Here is a 24748-nt window from a genome sequence, read left to right as displayed (position 1 = left end):
GCTGTTGTCCATAGCAACAATCCAATGGAGAAGAAGTTTTGTAGAGGCAGAAGTGCTGTCAAACTAAAATGTTTTATGCATAAAATACCTATAAGGCATAAAGGCAACTTTACAAGAATGGCAGAAATGCAACAATTAAGAAAAATATTCTAGTTATGAGGGCCTGACTGAGGCAAAATCACAACAGAATCTTGAAAATGTCAAAACAATAGACCGGCATAGATAATAATAACTCTACCTCCCACCTATGACTTGCAATAAAATTTGTTCTCAATCCCTAGACCATGGGTTAACAAACTTTTCCTCTGATGGAATATTTTGAGAGTCTTGGTACTTGGACAGAACACCTCATTTATTTTTAAGGTTAATAAAATTCTGAAACAATGGGAAAGACTCATTTTACTCAGTCATTAGTCCAATTCTAAATTACAAGTAATAACACAAAATTCTGAATAAAATTTTTTAAAAATAAGAAAAAATGTTGAAAAAATTCCATATTATTAAGCACTTATTCACTTCTTGTGGAACACCAGTGCTCCATGAAATACGATTTGAGAAACCCTGCCCCAGACATTAAATTGTATGGGGGCATGGTATGTAAATTATAGTGCTCAGAACTCATTGGCTGCTGTGTAATAGTTGTAGTGCACACTGCTTTTGCACCAAATGATTCTTTCTGAGTTTCAATGGATCTGCTACAGAAGATTGTATGTCTCGATCTTTACATTTGGTTAAATAATCAAAATGGACTACAGTCTTCCCATCTGGGAGCTGTAATCTGGCATTGGTAGGTGACATGAAGCGCAATATTTGAAATTATCCCTCCCAGGGCCACATAAATTTTTTATTTATGCCTGGTTTTATGGCAGCTTGTTGTGACATTATATAATCTCTGACTTGGTATAATGGTAACCTAGCATTCTTTCAACTATGGAGCTGTAGCCTCTACATCTACATCTACATCCATACTCCGCAAGCCACCTGACGGTGTGTGGCGGAGGGTACCTTGAGTACCTCTGTTGGTTCTCCCTTCTATTCCAGTCTCGTATTGTTCATGGAAAGGAGGATTGTCGGTATGCCTCTGTGTGGGCTCTAAACTCTCTGATTTTATCCGCATGGTCTCTTTGTGAGATATACGTAGGAGGGAGCAATATACTGCTTCACTCCTTGGTGAAGGTATGTTCTCGAAACTTCAACAAAAGCCCATACCAAGTTACTGAGTGTCTCTCCTGCAGAGTCTTCCACTGGAGTTTATCTATCACCTCTGTAACGCTTTCGCGATTACTAAATGATCCTGTAACAAAGCGCACTGCTCTCCGTTGGATCCTCACTATCTCTTCTATCAACCCTATCTGGTACGGATCCCACACTACTGAGCAGTATTCAAGCAGTGGGCAAACAAGTGTACTGTAACCTACTTCCTTTGTTTTTGGATTGCATTTCCTTAGGATTCTTCCAATTAATCTCAGTCTGGCATCTGCATTACCGACGATCAACTTTATACGATCATTCCATTTTAAATCACTCCTAACGCGTACTCCCAGATAATTTATGGAATTAACTGCTTCTAGTTGCTGACCTGCTATATTGTAGCTAAATGATAAGGGATTTTTCTTTCTATGTATTCGCAGCACATTACACTTGTCTACATTGAGATTCAATTGCCATTCCCTGCGCCATGCGTCAATTCGCTGCAGATCCTCCTGCATTCCAGTACAATTTTCCATTGTCACAATCTCTTGATACACCACAGCATCATCAGCAAAAAGCCTCAGTGAACTTCCGATGTCATCCACGAGGTCATTTATGTATATTGTGAATAGCAATGGTCCTATGACACTCCCCTGCGGCACACCTGAAATCACTCTTACTTCGGAAGACTTCTCTCCATTGAGAATGACATGCTGCGTTCTGTTATCTAGGAACTCTTCAATCCAATCACACAATTGGTCTGATAGTCCATATGCTCTTACTTTGTTCATTAAACAACTGTGAGGAACTGTATCGAATGCCTTGCGGAAGTCAAGAAACATGGCATCTACCTGTGAACCCGTGTCTATGGCCCTCAGAGTCTCGTGGAAGAATAGCGTGAGCTGGGTTTCACACGATCGTCTTTTTCAAAACCCATGCTGATTCCTACAGAGTAGATTTCTAGTCTCCATAAAAGTCATTATACTCGAACATACTACGTGTTCCAAAATTCTACAACTGATCGACGTTAGAGATATAAATCTATAGTTCAGCACATCTGTTCATGGAGAAGAAATAAAAACTTTGAGGTTCGCCGATGACATTGTAATTCTGTCAGAGACAGCAAAGGACTTGGAAGAGCAATTGAACGGAATGGACAGTGACTTGAAAGGAGGATATAAGATGAACATCAACAAAAGCAAAACGAGGATAATGGAATGTAGAATTAAGTCGGGTGATGCTGAGGGAATTACATTAGGAAATGAGACACTTAAAGTAGTAAAGCAGTTTTGCTATTTGGGGAGCAAAATACTCGTAACTGATGATGGTCGAAGTAGAGAGGATATAAAATGTAGACTGGCAATGGCAAGGAAAGCGTTCCTGAAGAGGAGAAATTTGTTAACATCTAGTATAGATTTAAATGTCAGGGAGTCGTTTCTGAAAGTATTTGTATGGAGTGGAGCCATGTATGAAAGTGAAACGTGGACGATAAATAGTTTAGACAGAAAGAGAATAGAAGCTTTCAAAATGCGGTGCTACAGAAGAATGCTGAAGATTAGGTGGGTAGATCACATAACTAATGAGGAGGTATTGAATAGAATTGGGGAGAAGAGGAGCTTGTGGCACAACTTGACTAGAAGAAGGGATCGTTTGGTAGGGCATGTTCTGAGACATCGAGGGATCACCAATTTAGTATTGGAGGGCAGCGTGGAGGGTAGAAATCGTAGAGGGAGACCAAGAGATGAATACACTAAGCAGATTCAGAAGGATGTAGGTTGCAGTAGGTACTGGGAGATGAAGAAGCTTGCACAGAATAGAGTAGCAAGGAGAGCTGCATCAAACCAGTCTCAGGACTGAAGACCACAACAACAACAATTGTTTCTCTATCCCTCTGTTGTCTATTTCGATATCTACCATTTTGTCATCTGTGCGACAATCTAGAGAAGGAACTACAGTGCAGTCTTCGTCTGTGAAACAGCTTTGGAAAAAGACATTTAGTATTTCGGCCTTTAGTCTGTCATCCTCTGTTTCAGTACCATTTTGGTCACAGGGTGTCTGGACATTTTGTATTGATCCACCTACAGCTTTGACATAAGACTAAAATTTCTTTCGATTTTCTGTCACGTCGGTACATAGAACTTTACTTTCGAATTCATCGAACACCTCTCACATAGCCCTTCTCAGGCTACATTTCACTTCACATAATTTTTGTTTGTCTGCAAGGCTTTGGCTATGTTTATCTTTGCTGTGAAGTTCCCTTTGCTTCTGCAGCAGTTTTCTAAGTCAGTTGTTGTACCACGGTGGCTCTTTTCCATCTCTTACAATCTTGCTTGGCACATACTCATCTAACACATATTGTACGATGATTTGAACTTTGTCCACTGATCCTCAACACTATCTGTACTTGAGACTAAACTTTTGTGTTGAGCCATCAGGTACTCTGAAATCTCCTTTTTGTCACTTTTGCTAAACAGAAAAATCTTCCTATCTTTTTTAATATTTCTATTTATGGCTGAAATCATCGATGCAGTAACCGCTTTATGATCACTGATTCCCTGTTCTGCGTTAACTGTTTCAAATAGTTCGGGTCTGTTTGTCACCAGAAGGTCTAGTATGTTATCGCCTTGAGTTGGTTCTCTGTTTAACTGCTCAAGGTAGTTTTCAGATAAAGCACTTAAAAAAATTTCACTGGATTCTTTGTCCCTGCCGCCCGTCAGGAACGTTTGAGCCTCCCGGTCTCTATGCTGCAAATTAAAATCTCCACCCAGAACTATAACATGATGGGGAAATCTACTCAAAATATTTTCCAAATTATCCTTCAGGTGCTCAGCCACAACAGCTGCTGAGCCAGGGGGCCTATAGAGACATCCAATTACCATGTCTGAGCCTGCTTTAACCGTGACCTTCACCTAAATTATTTCACATTTCGGATCTCCGTCAATTTCCTTCGATACTATTGCACTTCTTATCGCTATAAACATGCCTCCCCCTTAACTGTCCAGCCTGTCTCTGCAGTATACATTCTAATCTCAGCTTAGAATTTCATTACTGTTTACATCTGGTTTCAGCCAACTTTCTGTCCCTAGTACTATATGGGCATTGTGACCGTTTATTAATGAGAGGACTTCTGGGACCTTTCTATAGATGCTCCTGCAGTTTACTATTAGCAGATTAATATTGTTATTCCCTGTTGCATTTTACCTACACCTACCTTGCCGCATCTCAGGAGGCATCTTGTCGGGCCTAGGGAGGGAATTCTCTAACCTAAAAAACCCACATGTGCACTCCACATGTACTCCGCTACCCTTGTAGCCACTTCCTGCGTGTAGTGCATGCCTGACCTATTCAGGGGGACCCTACATTTCTCCATGTCACAGCTGCATCATTTTGCTGAACTCTCTTCCAAATAAACTTTAATCATTTAGCCAGAAGCTTCATTTCTTTAGACTTAATTACAGATGACGACTTCTGTATCTCAAATTGCAAATTGTGGAGGGGGGGGGGGGGGGGGGGCTCATTTTGCAACTATAAACAACTTCAAAGGGACTCAACCCTGGTGTTTCATGTATCCTGGCATTGTACAAAGAAATCACAAATGTGAATAATCTGTCCCAGTCTGAGTGTGAGCTATTCACATAATAAGACAACATTTTAACAAATGTTTTATGAATGCCTTCAACCCTGCCATTACTCCTAGGATGAAATGGCATTGTTCTCCCTTTTTTTATTTTCCATAGCTGACGTACCTTTACCATAAGACTGGACATAAAGTTTGTCCCTTGGTCTGTTTTTAATAGTCTCTGGACTTCCAAATGGTTGTCTCAGCAGTCATGTCTTTAACTGCTACCATAATACTGAAAACGTAAATACATGTGATAAAAATGAGATTTCATATAGTATTAAGCATAGGAAGTTTCAAAAAGATGATGAGAGGACTGATGTGTAAACAGTGCAACTTCCTACATGAAAAGGGTACAGGAGTCAACATTATATATGTGGGTGAAACTATGACCTGGCAATGAGCTTTTTGTATTGTGGAAACTGGACATCAGTACAACTTAGATTTAGAACTGATAAGTGAAATAATTAAAGATCTTCAAAAACAGTTGCAGCCTCAAAAACAAGTACATGATCAAAACAATGAGTTCTTATTGGGTATTTGTGTGAGAAATGATCAGTTGGTGTCATCAGGTTTGGATGAAATGAACTATAAAAATTATGAGTCTGATTTTGTGTTTCCTAAAAAATATAGCACATTCAGATCCCAGGAACAAGACAATATTCTACTTTCTAATGAATCTGAAGTGCTAAACTTAGTTGAAAACGGCAAAAACTGTGAAAGTACAGTTCCTCAGAAACTTTTCACTACTGCTAGAGAAAGCATGTCACAATAACTCAAAAAATATAATAATATGTGGTGTTCTCAACATTTACTTCCTTGAAGAATCTGCTCAAAAGTCGCAATTAGTAAATTTAATGGGGTCATTCAACTTAAATATGAAAGTTTAATGTCCAACAAGATTAAACAGCTATCTTGATTAGGTCTGTTACTAACATGATTGCACTGTAAAATTATAGATGTTGGTTTTTCAGATCACAGTGCACTAAAAAAGCAGTCCGTCTTCAGGCCACAACTGGCCTACCGGGACCATCCGACCGCCATGTCATCCTCCGGATAGGAGGGGCATGGGGTCAGCACACCACTCTCCCGGTCGTTATGATGGTATTCTTGACCGAAGCCGCTACTATTCGGTCGAGTAGCTCCTCAATTGGCATCACGAGGCTGAGTGCACCCCACACTGCACCAACAATACATTTTAATCCACAACTCAATGTACTCCCAACAGGAAAAACAGTTATTAAGTGTAGAAGTTATAGTGACAGTAACATAAATAACTTTGTACTTGGCTTAAAGAAAGAAGACTGGCAAACCGTATTTACTTCTTCAACTATGAATGAAAAATATGACAATTTTTTGCAGATTTTTGAATATTACTTCAATACTACACGCCGGAAGTGGCTACAAGGGTAGCGGAGTATGTGTGGAGTGCACATGTGGGTTTTTTAGGTTAGAGAATCCCCTCCCTAGGCCCGACAAGACGCCTCCTGAGACGCGGCAAGGTAAGAGTAGGCAAAATGCAACAGGGAATAACAATATTAATCTGCTAATAGTTAACTGCAGTAGCATCTATAGAAAGGTTCCAGAACTGCTCTCATTAATAAACGGTCACAACGCCCATATAGTACTAGGGACAGAAAGTTGGCTGAAACCAGACGTGAACAGTAATGAAATCGAAACTCAGATTGGAATGTATACTGCACAGACAGGCTGGACAGTGAAGGGGGAGGCATGTTTATAGTGATAAGAAGTGCAATAGTACATCTACATCTACATTTATACTCCACAAGCCACCCAACGGTGTGTGTCGGAGGGCACTTTACGTGCCACTGTCATTACCTCTCTTTTCTGTTCCAGTCGCGTATGTTTCGTGGGAAGAACAACTGTCTGAAAGCCTCCGTGCGCACTCGAATCTCTCTAATTTTACATTCGTGATCTCCTCGGGAGGTATAAGTAGGGGGAAGCAATATATTCGATACCTCATCCAGAAACGCACACTCTCAAAACCGGGCGAGCAAGCTACACCGCAATGCAGAGCGCCTCTCTTGCAGAGTCTGTCACTTGAGTTTGCTAAATATCTCCGTAACGCTATCACGGTTACTAAATAACCCTGTGACAAAATGCGCTGCTCTTCTTTGGATCTTCTCTATCTCCTCCGTCAACCCGATCTGGTACGGATCCCACACTGATGAGCAATACTCAAGTATAGGTCAAACGAGTGTTTTGTAAGCCACCTCCTTTGTTGATGGACTACATTTTCTAAGGACTCTCCCAATGAATCTCAACCTGGTACCCGACTTACCAACAATAAATTTTATGTGATCATTCCACTTCAAATCGTTCTGCACGCATACTCCCAGGTATTTTACAGAAGAAACTGCTACCAGTGTTTGTTCCGCTATCATATAATCACACAATAAAGGATCCTTCTTTCTAAGTATTCGCAATACATTACATTTATCTATGTTAAGGGTCAGTTGCCACTCCCTGCACCAATTGCATATCCGCTGCAGATCTTCCTGCATTTCGCTACAATTTTCTAATGCTGCAACTTCTCTGTATACTACAGCATCATCCGCGAAAAGCCGCATGGAACTTCCGACACTATCTACTAGGTCATTTATATATATTGTGAAAAGCAATGGTCCCATAACACTCCCCTGTGGCATGCCAGAGGTTACCTTAACATCTGTAGACGTCTCTCCATTGATAACAACATGCTGTGTTCTGTTTGCTAAAAACTCTTTAATCCAGCCACACAGCTGGTCTGATATTCCGTAGGCTCTTACTTTGTTCATCAGGTGACAGTGCGGAACTGTATCGAATGCCCTCCGAAAGTCAAGGAAAATAGCATCTGCCTGGGAGCCTGTATCTAATATTTTCTGGGTCTCATGAACAAATAAAGTGAGTTGGGTCTCACACGATTGCTGTTTCCGGAATCCATGTTGATTCCTACAGAGTAGATTCTGGGTTTCCAAAAACGACATGATACGCGAGCAAAAAACATGTTCTAAAATTCTACAACAGATCGATGTCAGAGATATAGGTCTACAGTTTTGCGCATCTGTTCGACGACCCTTCTTGAAGACTGGGACTACCTGTGCTCTTTTCCAATCATTTGGAATCTTCCGTTCCTCTAGAGACTTGCGGTACACGGCTGTTAGAAGGGGGGCAAGTTCTTTTGCGTACTCTGTGTAGAATCGAATTGGTATCCCATCAGGTCCAGTGGACTTTCCTCTGTTGAGTGATTCCAGTTGCTTTTCTATTCCTTGGACACTTATTTCAATGGCAGCCATTTTTTCTTTTGTGCAAGGATTTAGAGAAGGAACTGCCGTGCGGTCTTCCTCTGTGAAACAGCTTTGGAAAAAGGTGTTTAGTATTTCAGCTTTACGCGTGTCATCCTCTGTTTCAATGCCATCATCATCCCAGAGTGTCTGGATATGCTGTTTTGAGCCACTTACTGATTTAACGTAAGACCAGAACTTCCTAGGATTTTCTGTCAAGTCGGTACATAGAATTTTACTTTCGAATTCACTGAACGCTTCACGCATAGCCCTCCTTACGCTAACTTTGACATTGTTTAGCTTCTGTTGTCTGAGAGGTTTTGGCTGCGTTTAAACTTTGAGCGAAGCTCTCTTTGCTTTTGCAGTAGTTTCCTAACTTTGTTGTTGAACCACGGTGGGTTTTTCCCATACCTCACAGTTTTACTCAGCACGTACCTGTCTAAAACGCATTTTATGATTGCCTTGAACTTTTTCCATAAACACTCAACATTGTCAGTGTCGGAACAGAAATTTTCATTTTGATCTGTTAGGTAGCCTGAAATCTGCCTTCTATTACTCTTGCTAAACAGATAAACCTTCCTCCCTTTTTTTATATTCCTATTAGCTTCCATATTCAGGGATGCTGCAATGGCCTTATGATCACTGATTCCCTGTTCTACACTTACAGAGTCGAAAAGTTCGGGTCTGTTTGTTATCAGTAGGTCCAAGATGTTATCTCCATGGGTCGGTTCTCTGTTTAATTGCTCGAGGCAATTTTCAGATAGTGCACTCAGTATAATGTCACTCGATGCTCTGTCCCTACCACCCGTTCTAAACATCTGAGTGTCCCAGTCTATATCTGGTAAATTGATATCTCCACCTAAGACTATAACATGCTGAGAAAATTTATGTGAAATGTATTCCAAATTTTCTCTCAGTTGTTCTGCCACTAATGCTGCTGAGTCGGGAGGTCAGTAAAAGGAGCCAACTATTAACCTAGCTCGGTTGTTGAGTGTAACCTCCACCCATAATAATTCACAGGAACTATCCACTTCTACCTCACTACAGGATAAACTACTACTAACAGCGACAAACACGCCACCACCGGTTGCATGCAATCTATCCTTTCTAAACACCATATGTGTCTTTGTAAAAATTTCGGCAGAATTTATCTCTGGCTTCAGACAGCTTTCTGTACCTATAACGATTTCAGCTTCGGTGCTTTCTATCAGTGCTTGAAGTTCCGGTACTTTACCAATGCAGCTTCGACAGTTTACAATTACAATACTGATTGCTGCTTGGTCCCCGCATGTCCTGACTTTGCCCCGCACCCTATGAGGCTGTTGCCCTTTCTGTACTTGCCCGAGGCCATCTAACCTAAAAAACCGCCCAGTCCATGCCACACAACCCCTGCTACCCGTTTAGCCACTTGCTGCGTGTAGTGGACTCCTGACCTATCCAGCGGAACCTGAAACCTCACCACCCTATGGTGCAAGTCGAGGAATCTGCAGCCCACATGGTTGCAGAACCGTCTCAGCCTCTGATTCAGACCCTCCACTCGGCTCTGTACCAAAGGTCAACAGTCAGTCCTGTCGACGATGCTGCAGATGGTGAGCTCTGCTTTCATCCTGCTAGCGAGACTGGCAGTCTTCACCAAATCAAATAGCCGCTGGAAGCCAGAGATGATTTTCTCCGATCCATAGCGACACACATCATTGATGCCGACATGAGCGACCACCTGCAGATGGGTGCACCCTGTACCCTTCATGGCATCCGGAAGGACACTTTCCACATCGGGAATGACTCCCCCAGGTATGCACACGGAGTGCACATTGGTTTTCTTCCCCTCTCTTGCTGCCATATCCCTAAGGGGCCCCATTACGCGCCTGACGTTGGAGCTCCCAACTACCAGTAAGCCCACCCTCTGCGAACGCCCAGATCTTGCAGACTGAGGGGCAACCTCTGGAACAGGACATGCAGCCATGTGTTGGCCGAAGATCAGTATCAGCCTGAGACAAAGCCTGAAACCGGTTCATCAGACAAAGTGAAGAGGCTTTCCGTTCAGCCCTCCAGAATGTCTTTCGCCCCTGCCACACCACGAGACGACCTCCCACTCTACCACATGTGAGGGATCAGCCTCAATGTGGGCAGTATTGAAGGAAATTGATGGAGATCCGAAATGTGAAATAATTTAGGTGAAGGTCACGGTTAAAGCAGGCTCAGACATGGTAATTGGATGTCTCTATAGGCCCCCTGGCTCAGCAGCTGTTGTGGCTGAGCACCTGAAGGATAATTTGGAAAATATTTCGAGTAGATTTCCCCACCATGTTATAGTTATGGGTGGAGATTTTAATTTGCAGCATATAGACTGGGAGGCTCAAACGCTCATGACGGGTGGCAGGGACAAAGAATCCAGTGAAATTTTTTTGAGTGCTTTATCTGAAAACTACCTTGAGCAGTTAAACAGAGAACCAACTCAAGGCGATAACATACTAGACCTTCTGGTGACAAACAGACCCGAACTATTTGAAGCAGTTAACGCAGAACAGGGAATCAGTGATCATAAAGCGGTTACTGCATCGATGATTTCAGCCATAAATAGAAATATTAAAAAAGATAGGAAGATTTTTCTGTTTAGCAAAAGTGACAAAAAGGAGATTTCAGAGTACCTGATGGCTCAACACAAAAGTTTAGTCTCAAGTACAGATAGTGTTGAGGATCAGTGGACAAAGTTCAAATCATCGTACAATATGTGTTAGATGAGTATGTGCCAAGCAAGATTGAAAGAGATGGAAAAGAGCCACCGTGGTACAACAACTGACTTAGAAAACTGCTGCAGAAGCAAAGGGAACTTCACAGCAAAGATAAACATAGCCAAAGCCTTGCAGACAAACAAAAATTACGTGAAGTGAAATGTAGTGTGAGGAGGGCTATGTGAGAGGCTTTCGATGAATTTAAAAGTAAAGTTCTATGTACCGTCGTGACAGAAAATCGAAAGAAATTTTAGTCTTATGTCAAAGCTGTAGGTTGATCAATACAAAATGTCCAGACACTCTGTGACCAAAATGGTACTGAAACAGAGGATGACAGACTAAAGGCCGAAATACTAAATGTCTTTTTCCAAAGCTGTTTCACAGAGGAAGACTGCACTGTAGTTCCTTCTCTAGATTGTCGCACAGATGAGAAAATGGTAGATATCGAAATAGACGACAGAGGGATAGAGGAACAATTAAAATCGCTCAAAAGAGGAAAGGGCGCTCTGACATGATGGGATACCAGTTCGATTTTACACAGAGTACGCGAAGGAACTTGCCACCCTTCTTGCAGCGGTGTACCGTAGCTCTCTAGAAGAGCGTAGTGTTCCAAAGGATTGGAAAAGGGCACAGGTCATACCCATGTTCAAGAAGGGACGTCAAACAGATGTGCAGAACTATAGACCTATATCTCTAACGTCGATCAGTTGTAGAATTTCGGAACACGTAGTATGTTCGAGTATAATGACTTTTATGGAGACTAGAAATCTACTCTGTAGGAATCAGCATGGGATTTGAAAAAGACGGTCGTGTGAAACCCAGCTCGTGCTATTCGTCCACGAGACTCAGAGGGCCAAAGACACGGGTTCACAGGTAGATGCTGTGTTTCTTGACTTCGGCAAGGCGTTCGATACAGATCACCACAGTCATTTAATGAACAAAGTAAGAGCATATGGACTATCAGACCAATTGTGTGATTTGATTGAAGAGTTCCTAGATAACAGAATGCAGCATGTCATTCTCAATGGAGAGAAGTCTTCCGAAGTAAGAGTGATTTCAGGTGTGCCGCAGGGTAGTGTCATAGGACCGTTGCTATTCACAATATACATAAATGACCTTGTGGATGACATCGGAAGTTCACTGAGGCTTTTTGCAGATGATGCTGTGGTGTATTGAGAGGTTGTAACAATGGAAAATTGTACTGAAATGCAGGAGGATCTGCAGCGAATTGACGCATGGTGCAGGGAATGGCAATTGAATCTCAATGTAGACAAGTGTAATGTGCTGTGAATACACTCCTGGAAATTGAAATAAGAACACCGTGAATTCATTGTCCCAGGAAGGGGAAACTTTATTGACACATTCCTGGGGTCAGATACATCACTTGATCACACTGACAGAACCACAGGCACATAGACACAGGCAACAGAGCATGCACAATGTCGGCACTAGTATAGTGCATATCCACCTTTCACAGCAATGCAGGCTGCTATTCTCCCATGGAGACGATCGTAGAGATGCTAGATGTAGTCCTGTGGAACGGCTTGCCATGCCATTTCCACCTGGCGTCTCAGTTGGACCAGCGTTCGTGCTGGATGAGCAGACCGCGTGAGACGACGCTTCATCCAGTCCCAAACATGCTCAATGGGGGACAGATCCAGAGATCTTGCTGGCCAGGGTAGTTGACTTACACCTTCTAGAGCACGTTGGGTGGCACGGGATACATGCGGACGTGCATTGTCCTGTTGGAACAGCAAGTTCCCTTGCCGGTCTAGGAATGGTAGAACGATGGGTTCGATGTCGGTTTGGATGTACCGTGCACTATTCAGTGTCCCCTCGACGATCACCAGTGGTGTACGGCCAGTGTAGGAGATCGCTCCCCACACCATGATGCCGGGTGTTGGCCCTGTGTGCCTTGGTCGTATGCAGTCCTGATTGTGGCACTCACCTGCACGGCGCCAAACACGCATACGACCATCATTGGCACCAAGGCAGAAGCGACTCTCATCGCTGAAGACGACACGTCTCCATTCGTCCCTCCATTCACACCTGTCGCGACACCACTGGAGGCGGGCTGCACGATGTTGGGGCGTGAGCAGAAGACGGCCTAACGGTGTGCAGGATCATAGTCCAGCTTCATGGAGACGGTTGCGAATGGTCCTCGCCGATACCCCAGGAGCAACAGTGTCCCTAATTTGCTGGGAAGTGGCGGTGCGGTCCCCTACGGCACTGCGTAGGATCCTACGGTCTTGGTGTGCATTCGTGCGTCGCTGCGGTCCGGTCCCAGGTCGACGGGCACGTGCACCTTCCGCCAACCACTGGCGACAACATCGATGTACTGTGGAGACCTCACACCCCACGTGTTGAGCAATTTGGCGGTACGTCCACCCGGCCTCCCGCATGCCCACTATACGCCCTCGCTCAAAGTCCGTTAACTGCACATACGGTTCACGTCCACGCTGTCGCGGCATGCTACCAGTGTTAAAGACTGCGATGGAGCTCCGTATGCCACGGCAAACTGGCTGACACTGACGGCGGCGGTGCACAAATGCTGCGCAGCTAGCGCCATTCGATGGCCAACACCGCGGTTCCTGGTGTGTCCGCTGTGCCGTGCGTGTGATCATTGCTTCTACAGCCCTCTCGCAGCGTCCGGAGCAAGTATTGTGGGTCTGACACACCGGTGTCAATGTGTTCTTTTTTCCATTTCCAGGAGTGTACGTAGAAAGATAGTTCCCTTATCATTTTGCTACAAAATAGCAGGTCAGCAACTGGAAGCAGTTAATTCCATAAATTATCTGGGAGTATGCATTAGGAGTGATTTAAAATGGAATGATAATATAAAGTTGATCATCGGTAAAGCAGATGCCAGACTGAGATTAATTGGAAGAATCCTAAGTAAATGCAATCCGAAAACAAAGGAAGTAGGTTACAGTACACTTGTTCACCCACTGCTTGAATACTGCTCAGCAGTGTGGGATCCATACCAGATTGGGTTGATGGAAGAGATAGAGAAGATCCAACGGAGAGCAGCGCACTTTGTTACAGGATCATTTAGTAATCGTGAAAGCGTTACGTAGATGATAGATAAACTCCAGTGGAAGACTCTGCAGGAGAGACGCTTAGTAGCTCGGTACGGGCTTTTGTTAAAATTTAGAGAACATACCTTCACCGAAGAGTCAAGCAGTATATTGCTCCCTCCTACGTATACCTCCCGAAGAGACCATGAGGATAAAATCAGAGAGATTAGAGCCCACACAGATGCATACCGACAATCCTTCTTTCCACGAACAATACGAGACTGGAATAGAAGGGAGAACCGATAGAGGTACTCAGGGTACCCTCCACCACACACCGTCAGGTGGCTTGCGGAGTATGGTTGTAGATGTAGATGTAGAACAGCCATTTCCCTGAGAAATCAAAAACTATCACTTAGAAAAAACAAAATGCTTGTTTCACAAAAGGTATTAAAACTTCGCCCAAAAAATGAGGCTACCGCACAGACTTAGCAAACTGGACAGCAGCAAATCCAAAGAGTTCAAGGTATACTATAAAAATAAAAATACCACATACAGGAGAGTTATCAAATGGACTAAAAAAGCCCACAATGATAAAACAATTAGGTGCTCTTCCAACAAATGTAATATCATCTGGGGTATAGTAAATGAACAGACTAGTAGAAAGTTAGATTAGATTAGATTCGATTAGATTAGTGCTTGTTCCATAGATCATGAAGACGACACTTAGTAATGATGTGGAATGTGTCAGGTTAATAAAAGGTGTCTACACAAGATATTACATTACACAAAATATTACATGACACTTAATATTCTTAATTTTTCTTTTTTTTGTTGGGGGGGGGGGAGAGGGGGGTTGGGGAAATTATCCATTTACAATATCCAAAAATTCATCTTATGAGTAGAAGAGTTGCCATTAAGAAATTCTTTTAATTTCCTTTTAAATGCTTTATGGCTATCTGTCAGACTTTTGATGCTATTAGGTAAGTGACCAAAGACTTTTGTGGCAGCATAATTTACCCCCTTTTGAGCCAAAGTTAGATTTAACCTTTAGTAGTGAAGATCATCCTTTCTCCTAGTGTTGTAGCCATGTACACTGCTATTACTTTTGAATTCGTTCAGATTGTTAATAACAAATTTTATAAGTGAATATGTATATTGTGAGGCTACAGTGAAGATCTCTAGCTCATTAAATAAGTGTCTGCAGGATGATCTTGGATGAGCTCCAGCAATTATTCTGATTACACGCTTTTCTGTAATGAACACTCTTTTGCTCAATGATAAGTTACCCCAGAATATGATGCCATACAAAAGCGGAGAATGAAAATAGGCATGGTAGGCTAATTTACTGAGATGTATATCGCCAAAATTTGCAGTGACCATAATAGCATAAGTAGCTCAACTCAAATATTTCAGCAGATCTTCAGTGTGTTTTTTTCCAGTTCAACCCCTCATCAATGCATACACCTAGAAATTTTGAATATTCTACCTTAGCTACCGATTTCTAACCAAAGTCTATATTTAATAATGGTGTCATTCCATTTACTGTTTGGAACTGTATGTGCTGTGTTTTGTCAAAGTTTAATGTAAGCCCATTCGCAGAGAACCACTTAATGATTTTCTGAAAAACATTGTTTACAATTTCACCAGTTAATCCTTGTCTGTTGGGTGTGATAGCTATACTTGTAAGGATAGAGGATAAAATCACACTTAACATAGAAGGACAAAAGACTGAAAATGCCCATGAAACTGCCAATAAATTCAACAGCCATTCTTCAGCAATTTCCACAAATCTCCTAACCAACTCTTCAAATGCTGTACTCTCTTCTCACAAATCTCCTGACTAACTCTCCAAATACTGCACACTCTCTTCTCAGAAACAATGTTCCTCTGAACTCCTTCTTCCTATCTCCTACAACACCATATGAAATTGAAGATATTATTAAAAAAGAGTTAAAAAGATTTCTTCTGCAGGGCGTGATATATGATACCCTGCTTCTTACTTCACAAGTGTTCAAATTACATCAGTGGACCACTGTCAAATATCATAAATACCTTATTTCTAGAGGGAATGTTTTCACACCAGCTAAAACTTGCTAGAATTATACCTCTCTACAAGAAGGGAGAGAAAACGGACATACCAAACTGTAGGCCAATTGCTGTACTATCTGCCTTCTCAAAAATATTTGAATACTGTATGTCAATTAGATTAGAAATGAAACTTCCTGGCAGATTAAAACTGTGTGCCGGGCCGAGACTCGAACTCACGACCTTTGCCTTTCACGGGCAAGTGCTCTACCAACTCAGCATGACTCATGCCCCATTCACACAGCTTTACTTCTGCCAGTACCTCGTCTCCTACCTTCCAAACTTTACAGAAGCTCTCCTGCGAAGGTAGTATGGGATTAGAGGTGTAGCCCACAATTGGTTCCCTAGCTACCTCAGTGAAAGAAAGCAATATGTAGAAATAAGAAAATCAAAGACACCCAGGCACTGCAGGTCAGATACACAACATACAACAAATTATGTTGACAACACAGATATCCTGATAACCAGTAGAGGTGACACTTTGCAAGATGCAGTCAATGAAACTACTTGTCAATTACAGTCGTGGTTGGAAGCAAATAGGTTACTCATACATACTAAAAAAACTCTTAAATATGAACTTCCACACTAGACAAAATCTTCAATGCGGTTATAGTTATTGGCAAATATGACAATACAAGCAGGCAGGACAACAAATTTCTTGGACTTACCTTCAGTAACACTCTAAACTGGAAACCACATATTTAGGCACTGTCACAAAAGCTTAATAAAACCTCTTGTCTATTAAGGTCATTAGAAGACACAGCATGTGTAGTGTAGCGGCATCACTGTTTAGAATAGGGAAAATTAGTTTTGTGCAATATTCTGATCACAAGTTACAGCCAGGTGTGGGCTGGATTGCAGTAAGTTACGCTGACCAGCGGTTGCGAAGTGGAGTGGAGGCCACAGGGGCCATCGACCGCTGAAAAGCATAAATGCAGCGGTTCGCATGTTGCAAGCTATAGGAAGAAGGGGCCCACTGGAGCAACTGTGGTGTTGGGTGTACGTGACTCGGAGTGATGCATTAGCGAAACAGAGCCACAAAGCCGAGTATAAATAGCTGTGGTTTTCTAACAAGATTCATCCAAGTGTGGCAGCTTTCCTGGACGGCGGGGCGAGTCACACTACCAGCGACACATGGTGACAGATGGTGTGACAGCATCCCAGTCCACGGCGTGTCATTGGTTTGACCCTCTGAGTCTGATGTAGAATCTGCAGCCAGCCAGGGTGGGCCACTTTTTGAGTCACTACCGCAAACAGTTGTCTCAGCTCCCAACACATGCAGGAGACTTACAAGGCATGGACCGCAGGTTCAGACGCCGGAACGGGAGTGGTCATTTACTGCTGCATTCCCAGATATGCCAGCTGAGGAAGAAGCAGCAGTGTGGCCGGCTACGGCTCCCGGCGGAGGAGTGCGGAGTCAACGGGGATGGTGGCTGCTGAGTCAACTGCTAGCACAGCCATCCTGACATAACGGGAACTCTGTAGCTGGTGTACAAGGCTGGCTCGACACAGTGCATTGCACAGGCCGCTGGGGTACTATCTCAGCAATGCAGGGCCTGTGATGTGGACCGAGGTCAACAAAGCTCTGCAATGTAAAAAATAAATCATTTGAAAAGCTCAGACGAGTTTTAATACGGCACCTCCTGGCACCCATCCACTACATTTGGTGTCAGAATAGTGGTCATCATCTGTCCAGTACGACGTTTGAGCCCACCACCTGCAGTACAGTCACAAGATGTGGTGAGTGCTGTTAAAATTGTTCTTTCGAGTGTTGGACATTTTCTATCTTGTTGGTAAAGCTTGCCAAGCCACATTTTAGATGTTTTCATGGGCATAGTATTTTTTGTTGTCAGAATAAGTGTTAGTATGTTCAGGGAGTAACATTGTTTTGTGGCGTTTACTTACTTTTGTGTTAATTTCAGTATGATGTTACTGAGCATGATGATATGGAGTAGCCAAGATTAGACTAACGGGTGAAGCGAAAACATATGTAAGGTGTTCTGAGGCTTTAAGGAAGGCAGGACGGCTTAAGAAGTTAAAGGAAGGGCTTTTACAAAGGTACAAGAAACAGAATAGGGCTCGGTACTGTAGGGAGAGGTTAAGTACAATGACAAAGAGACAGGGGGGACGCTGGAGAAATTTGCGGACAGGATAAGGGAAACTAATGAGTACAATTACGAGTTGGGTCAGAGCAATGAAGCGAATACTGTTCTGTTGCAGGAGGCCAAGCAAAGGGCACTAGCTGTATTTTTGAGAGGGTTACAGGTGCATATGTAACAGAAAGTGCGTGACAGGACTCCGAAAGATTTGTGTTCAGCCATTCAGCTGGCAATTCAGTGTGAGGAAATAGACATGGCAACAGGAGTACGAGAAAGGCAAACAGTATTTGCAACGGCTATAAAATGTTATAAGTGTGGTGGTACAGGACATGTGCAGAGGAAATGTACCCAGTCACCAAGGAATAGAGGAAGGGGTGGAAATCAGCAGCGTGGAGGATGGAGAATTAAGATAGGAGAGATGGACAAGCATTAAACGACACAGGGGGCCCCACGACACACCTAAAGGAGCTCCAGTTTAATTTCAATGCTACGAATACGTATGCACAGGTGGAATGTTCAGTGGTAGGATCTGTAGGAACTAAAAAGTTTAAGATTTTGTTGGACACAGGGGCGCAAGTGTCAGTGGCTACTAAGAATATAATGGGAGGAAGAAAGTTATACCCACCATATTATAGGTTGCGTGGAGTGGGGGATAATGAGGTCATGCCTTTGGGGTCGGTGACAGTTCACTTTCACATAGACAAAGTCCAATTTAATGCATGCATGGAGGTAGTACCATGGGTGAGCGAGGGCTACGACATGATACTAGGAGTAGATTACTTGCATCAACATCATGCCAAAATTGACCTTGGACAACGAACTGGGGAACTTGGTGGAATGTTATTTCCTCTAGGGAAAACTGTTGTCAATGCAGAGCTGCAGGTGTGTTCAACATAATGAACAAACCAATTGTACCATGTACATTAGCATTAAGGCTTAATTCGCATGACTGTGTGTCTAGTGGCACCGGGAAGTCGCTTTGGGTAAGTGTGGAGTCCAATCTACCTGTGGGTACAGTATGTGTTATTGACCCATTGAAGGATAATAAAGATTTGAGGTCATTGGGTTGTTTTGTGAAACGTAGTGCCTTACGCGTACAGGAGGGGAACGATGGGTGAGTAGTTACCATGAATGTGTATAATTTTGGTACGGTAGATGTGAATTTGAGGAAAGGAGTTTTAGTAGCAAATTTGGATGTGCCAGATGATGAAGACTGGTGTTTGAGAGGTAGGCAAAGTGATCACCACTAACTGCCAATAGAACTGCATTGCCTGACAAAATTAAGCATTTGAAAGGAGAAGAAAGAGAGCATATGGAAGAATTATTGTGGGAATTTAAGGATTTGTTTTTTCCACAAGGGCCGTTACCAGCAACTCCATTAGTTCCACATAGGATACCAACAGGGAATGAAGCACCGGTTTACCATGAACCATACAGAATACCGAGGTATTTGCAGCCAATTGTGGAGGATTTCATTGATTAACAAGCTTGCAGACAGTATTATAGAGCATAGTAATAGTTGCCTGGGAGCAGGCATTGTTTTTGTGCCTCAATAATCTGCAGATGGAACTAAGAAATACAGGTCCTGTTGTGACTACCGATACCTCAATAATAAGACAGTAATGGACACATACCCCATTCCAAACATATCGAAGACTTTGGATCACTTAGGTCAGTGTCAGTACTTTTCTACAATGGATTTCACAAGTGGTTAGAGGTGGCTCCAGAGGATTGTCCAAAATCTGCTTTCTCTACACCTGGATGCCATTACCAGTACATTATAATGTCATTCAGTTTGAAAATGCTCCAGCAACGTTTCAGAGGTAGCTAGACAGTGTATTGAGGTTTTGAAACCACGGCAGTGTCTTGTCTATTTGGATGACATTATAGTGTTTTCAGGTAGTATGGAGCAACACAGACAGTGGGTAAGGGAAGTCTTTATGAGGTTAAGAGCAGCTTGCTTGACGTTGAGCCTGGAGAAGTGTCATTTCACGTTAGAAGAAGTAAAATATTTGGGTCATATTATCAGTAAGGACGGAGTGCGAACAGATATAAGGTTGGTACAGGCTGTAAGGGATTTTCAGGACCGAAAACAGTTAAGGAAGTGCAGTCATTCATCGTAATTTGCAATTTCTATTGAAAGTTTGTGAAGGGTTTTGCAGATTTAGCACAGCCATTGACGTGATTGTTATGGAAGGGTGTGAAATTTGAGTGGACAGAAAAGTGTCAGAAAGTGTTTGACAAACTTAAAGAAGTGTTAACATCAAGTCCCGTTCTTGTGTTTCCAGATTTCCAAAAGGAGTTTATACTAGCCTGTGATGCATCGAATCAAGCATTAGGGTGTGTTCTTAGTCACGAAATTGATGTCAAAGAATATCATGTAGCCTATGTGTCTAGGCAGTTTAATGCAGCAGAGAAGAATTACTCAACAACAGAGAGAGAGCTGCTTAGTGTAATCTATGGAATCACATATTTTAAATGTTATTTATATGGGAGAAGATTTTGGGTAGTGACAGATCAAGCTATGCTGAAGTGGTTGTTGGGGTTGAATGATCCATCCACTAGACTCGCTCAATGGGCTGTGAGGCTTAGTGAATTCGACTACAAGGTGGTACACAAGCCTGGGAGAAGCAGAAGAAGCACAGTAATGTGGATGCACTAAGTAGGAAGGTGGCAAAAGTATAAGTCATAGGTTATGACATAGCAGCATGGCAAAAATTACAGGACGAGGACAACGATTGTAAATTGTATCAGACACAGCCACACTTTAATGTGTACGATGGTCTTCTGTGCAGGGAAATGAAGTTGGGGCCAAGGGTAGTAGTGCAAGCGAAGTTGAGGGATGAGGTTCTAAAGGAAGCACATGATCACATGTTACCTGGTCATGGTAGGTGTAGAGCAACAAACAGGAGAGTGGTGGAGAAGTACTGGTGGAGAGGTAGGAAAGGAGATGTGGATCAGTTTGTCAAGAATTGCATACCATGTGCACTGAGAGTAGATTTGAGTCGGAAACAGATACAGCTACAATGATTACTGGAAGCAACATGTCCATTCTCATTCCTGGGGACTGATGTCTTAGGATCTTTTAGGCAAACACCATCGGGGAACAGATTCGTTCTGACAATAATAGACCATTTTTCAAGGTATGTGGAGATGGTGGCTATGCCAAATCAACAGGCAGCAATGGTTGCGCAAGCGTTAGTAAACAACTTGATTTTGAAGTATGGTGTACCGGAGACAATAATTACTGACCAAGGGACCAACTTCATGTCAGATTTAATGAAGGAACTGTGTCAATTGTTGAATGTAAAGAAGGATAGAATGGGTACACAGAACAATCGGGAAGATGCTGAGTTTTTATGTGGATTCTCATCACCATCAGTGGGACGAGTATTTGAAGCATATTGTATGTGCATACAATGCAAAAGTCCATACAAATGCCGGTTTGTCTTCATATGAGGTAGTGTACAATCAAAAAATGCCATCACTGTTTGATTTAGTGTAGCTACAGAAAGGAAGGACTGGTGAATCTGTACGTCAGTTCGCTAGGACAATTCAGGATGTTTGGAAAAAGGTGAATACAAAGGGTTTGGAAAGGCAGGAAGATGCAGTAAAGTGGAAAGAAAGTTTACCGCAGTATAGGGTGGGACAATGGGTAATGCTGTCCAGCCCCTATACACAAAAAGGGAAAACAAAGAAGTTCCGGTATCAAGGTTGTTGAAACCACATCTCCAATTAATGTTAAGCTTCAGCTGCCAATGCATCAGAGTGAATTTTGCCACAAAGCCATAATAAATGTGTGTTGGACGATGTCAGAGTCGTACGATTTCTTGTTTAAATTTTTTAGTTATCGACAGTGCTGGGTCAGAAAAGTCGTGTTTATATGATGTAAATTTAAGGATGAAAGTAGTCACACAATTAGTGTTGAGTTTGAATCAATAATATTGAATGTTGGAGGAAAATCTGTGAAGCTACAAATATGGGACACATGCAGGGGAAGGAATCTTCAAATTTGCCGCTATTCATGACCTGGAATTCTGCAGGTGTCCTACTCTCCATCAACTCAGGAAGAACAATGTTTGTGAAAATATTGTTACTGTATCTGCTTATGAAAATGTAAAATTACTTTGAAGTTGGATGAGAAATAAATGAATTTTTACTTCACAACCTTCTTTCTTCTTTCAACCCTCTTCCAGTTTTGATAGTGCACTGTTTTAACCAGATACTATGTCTGCGGTTTTCTTCAAGCACAGGAGATATAATTTCTGCCATGTTTGTTATATGTCTTTGGAAGCATACATGATCATACGTTGTCTGTTCCCAAAATCCTATATGTGCAGCACGATAGGCGAAATCCCATGAAACCAATACATATATTTTGTTTTCCTCCATCTTAAACAACACCTCCCTCATGCTTTAAACTAGTATCTTGTGCATCTTTCACAGCCTTTATATACATTTGAAGGGTAGGGATTTGTGAAATAACAACAAAGATGTATAGTAATGAATAACAATTTTTTATTCAGACATAAATACACACAGTACGAATATAGCTTTACATCCACAAATCTTGTTGTTTTTACAATACATTAAATAATACTGCTTTTAAATTCATAGTTCCTGTTACTGTTTGAATCTTTTTTATTTACAGTTTTTGGTTTTAAAAATAATAGTACTGTTAAAAAAAAATTTCACTTTACATTGCAGTACTGTTTGCAGATATTGCAGAGGTATAGTTTTTCATACACTAATGCTGTTAATAGTGAAATTCCACCCAAACAGAAGACTTAATTTATATTTTGAACAGGGTAGCTCTAAACATTTTTCACCTCAAGCAGCTAAATAATTTAATAATACAATGAAGTTGATGGCTCTAAATGTTCATCCCAAAGAGCTGCACTAAAATTAACTGGGTGGAACTCGCACTTAAAACTAGTATGATTTGGACAGCTAGTGGTAGGTGAAAATTAAAAATAATCTATTTACACATGCACTCACACACTCCCATTAAATTCAAAAGCTAGAAATATGGTAAACTATTTTTTTTCTTTCATTTACAATTGTTTAGCATCTTTGGATGATTTTAGTTCAATTTTTTAATCTATATATATAGCCTCTGCATTAGCAAGCATAAAATTCAGTAAACATCCACAAAACACTAAAGTACCACACAAAATCACTTCTAAAATAATGTGTAACATCATCAACAACTTAAGAGCTCCTTTCACCCATACAGACACAGACTCTAACTCAATTATTTTGCAATGATTAGTTGTCCCCTGGGATGGGGACATATAATAAGATGTACCACTATCTCTGTTGTGCATCTCACAAATCTGAAATGTCCAATAAGCAATAATTTCTCAACTGTTAAAATTCTCCAGGCCTGCTACAGTCTCTACTTTACCATATATATGGGTTGGGTTGTTTGGGGGAAGAGACCAAACAGCGAGGTCACCGGTCTCATCGGATTAGGTAAGGATGGGGAAGGAAGTCAGCCATAGCCTTTCAAAGGAACCATCCCAGAATTTGCCTGGAGCGATTTAGGAAAATCATGGAAAACCTAAATCAGGATGACCAAACGTGAGATTGAACCGTGACCCACCTGAACGCGAATCAAGTGTGTTAACCACTGTGCTACCTTGCTCGGTCTTACTGTATACACACTGCTGGCCATTAAAATTGCTACTTCATGAAGATGGTGTGCTACAGATGCAAAATTTAACTGACAGGAAGAAGATGCTGTGATATGCTAATGATTAGGTTTTCAGAACATTCACACAAGGTTGGCACCGGTGGTACACCTACAACGTGCTGACATGAGGAAAGTTTCCAACCGATTTCTCATACACAAACAGCAGTTGACCGGCATTGCCTGGTGAAACATTGTTGTGGTGGATAACTCGTGTAAGGAGGAGAAATGCGTACCATCATGTTTCTGACTTTGATAAAGGTCAGATTGTAGCCTGCGGAAAATCGTAACACGGTCCCTGACTTCAGCCGTCGCACGGACGCCAAAATGGAAAATATTGAAATAAACGATATCGGAATTGAAAAACAACTGCTATCACTTAGTAGCGGAAAAGCATCCGGACCAGACGAGATACCCTTAAGATTCTACAGTGATTATGCTAAAGAACTTGCCCCCTTTCTATCAGCAATTTATCGTAGATCGCTGGAAGAACGTAAAGTACCTAGCGACTGGAAGAAAGCGCAGGTCGTTCCCATTTTCAAGAAGGGTCATAAATCAGATGCGAATAATTATAGGCCTATTTTGCTTGCGTCAATCTGTTGTAGAATAATGGAACATGTTTTGTGTTCTCGTATTATGACGTTCTTAGATAATACAAATCTCCTTCATCATAACCAACATGGATTCCGCAAACAGAGATCATGTGAAACTCAGCTCGCCCTATTTGCCCAAGAAATTCACAGTGCCGTAGACACTGGCGAGCAGATTGATGCCGTATTCCTGGACTTCAGGAAGGCATTTGATACGGTTCCGCACTTACGTTTAGTGAAAAAAATACGAGCTTACGGAATATCGGACCAGGTTTGTGATTGGATTCAGGATTTCCTAGAAGAAAGAACACAACATGTCATTCTTAACGGTTCAAAATCTGCAGATGTAGAGGTAATTTCGGGAGTACCGCAAGGAAGTGTGATAGGACCTTTATTGTTTACAATATACATAAATGACTTAGTTGACAACATCGGTAGC

This window comes from Schistocerca cancellata, chromosome 4, assembly GCF_023864275.1.
Source record: "Schistocerca cancellata isolate TAMUIC-IGC-003103 chromosome 4, iqSchCanc2.1, whole genome shotgun sequence".
NCBI lineage: Eukaryota > Metazoa > Arthropoda > Insecta > Orthoptera > Acrididae > Schistocerca > Schistocerca cancellata.
Note: the sequence above shows the minus strand (reverse complement) of the source record.